We start from the raw sequence: 2,708 nt of genomic DNA on the forward strand, positions 1-2,708 counted from the left end.
ATTTTGTGCATTTTGAGGGAGGGCAGAATCCATTTGTTCCGGTCTGTGGGTATGGCGGCCGGTCGTTTGATAGGTCGGCCGGTCCGTGGATAGGTCGGCCGGTCCGTGGATAGGTCGGCCGGCCGGTCAATTCTTTTTTCTTTTTTTTTGGGGGGGGGGGGACCCCCCAAATGGTAACTCAGTCATTTCTCTACCGTTTTGGATGGGGGTGGGCTCGTTGGAATCGTGTCGCCCCCCCTGGGGGCGTCTTTGGGTGTCTCAAGGTTCGGGGACCCCCAGGGACCCCCAGGAACCCCCAAATGGTAACTCTGTCATTTCTCTACCGTTTTGGACGGGGGTGGGCTCATTTGAATCGGCCCGTCGGCCGAAAAAAATGGATTCTGCCCTTGCTGGAGGTTCATCGGGATCGGGACTCGAACCCGCGACACACTGTCATACTGGACTACGAGTGTGTGTGTGTGTGTGTGTGTGTGTGTGTGTGTGTGTGTGTGTGTGTGTGTGTGCGTGCGTGCGTGCGTGCGTGCGTGCGTGCGTGCGTGCGTGCGTGCGTGCGTGCGTGCGTGCGTGCGCGTGCGTGCGTGTGTGTGTGTGTGTGTAATGCACAATCTATGTAATGCACCTTGGATAAAGGTGCTATATACAGTACTGTCAATGCACCATTTATTTATAACTGACTAACGGAGGTCAGACCAATGATATGTTACCCTGTTTCCATTGGGGGCCTTTGTACTCCATTCATCCAAACATTTATTAACATGGCTGTTCTGTTGCTACAGATACAGATACACTGTTCTGTAGCTGATAAATATTTCATTAGTCAATCTGATATCTGGCCGCTGGAGTTCAAAGGTCACCTGACTGCTCCAGCTGCCTCTGTGATGGAGCACCAATCACAACGCAGCGGGGGACGTTATGTCAGCTGTGAACAACAATGACACACGCACGCACGCACACACGCACACACACACACACACACACACTATACTTGTGAAAACAAAAACGTTTTGGATTATGCTTTTTTGCAGCCATTTTTTAAGCCATTTTTAACCCTTTATAACTAAAGCTGAAAAATAGCCAATGTGCAACAATGTGTCACAACATATTGCAGCGTGCGTGGTAAATGGTCCTTGAGGGCGTGGTCCGCAGCAAATGATGGAGAGTTGGTATAACCACATGGACCCTTATAGATCTTTAACCACATGGACCCTTATAGATCTTTAACTCTTGAGAGCATGAAATTATTTCATTTTCCGCTCTCTAGATTTCAATTATCGTTAAACATCTTCATTACTTATTTATTTTACGAGAAGTTAAAGGTTATTAAAGAATTCAATAATTATTAAAGAATGTCTACGCACGCACGCACACACACACACACACACACACATACAGCCAGGCCTATGCCTACAAACCGTTCAGCTTCGTGATACAGCCTATAGTCTAGTGAACTCCAGTGATTTTGCAATATGTCAAACATCTGTTGCTGTGTCACCTCTGCCTTAATCCACATCACATTTACTGGAACAGAGATGGAGTCACTCGAGGTTGAGGTACAGTGTTGATTTTTTTTAATCTTTTATCCCACAATTTTGTAACCCATTTTTCACCCCTGTGTCAATCATCTAATGTGATCCTGGGCTCTACACACCCTCCACCAACCTATAGTCCCCAATATATGGGGGACAAGGGGAGAGCAACGGACTTGAACTCATGCTTCCTTCATGCCTGAGTGTCCAAGTTGCTCCTTTACACCTGACAGGGGCGAGTTTCCCTGGTTGGACGTAGCACGTGGAAGGAACACGTTATTCCAACCAGTTCCTTTCCCCTCCATCAGGAGGAGGAAACACGCCGCCAGCACCCACAGCGTCCCGAGCGGGAATCGAACCCAGGACCTTCTAGCTGTGAGGCGACAGCACTACCAACTGTGCCACCGTGCCCCCAGGTACAGTGATGATTCTGACAGCAGAGCATATAGAGCACACACAAACAGATGTGTGTGTGCTTCCTGGTATTAATCTGTCAACGAACAATCTTCCTCGGGTGAAGACATCTGAGCATATCTATCAACACATTGTGGTCAATCGTGTCGAAAGCAGCAGTCATATCAAGTAGTATTAGAATAGAGCATTTGCCAGCATCAGAAGACATTGATAAATCATTTGATACCCTAAGAAGAGCTCAGTCTCAGTAGAATGATTTTGTCTGAAACCTGACTGAAATGTATCTAAAATGTTGTGGGTATATTTAAAACTGTTAAAAGTTGGTTTGCAACAGTTTTCTCTAAAATCTTTGAAATAAAAGGAAGTTTAGAAATAGACCAGTAGTTGCTATGTAATGCAGGATCTAATCCAGGCTTTTTTTTTAAGTGGCTGTAATTTTAAAATAGGAGGGAACATGACCTGAGAGCAGCGAGAGGTTAGATCCTAAAACATCCTTTGACTAGTACACCCCCCCCCCCCCCCCCCCCCCTATACCGGGAATATGAATTCCTGCCATCCGGCCAATGGTTAAAGACCCCTGTTACAAAAACAAACAGGTACAAATTTTCATTCATACCTACCTCCATCCGAGCCATCAACAAGGGGAAGCAGGAGGTGGTAGATACACTCGGTGCACTTTAGCCCTGGTTGCACTTTATATTGAATGTAACATCTGTATCTTGTGATAATGTATACGTATGTCTGTTGTTATGTATGTTGTACGTATGT

The sequence above is a fragment of the Protomyctophum parallelum genome (genome assembly GCF_964188405.1).
Source record: "Protomyctophum parallelum genome assembly, chromosome: 9".
Classification (NCBI taxonomy): Eukaryota; Metazoa; Chordata; class Actinopteri; order Myctophiformes; family Myctophidae; genus Protomyctophum; species Protomyctophum parallelum.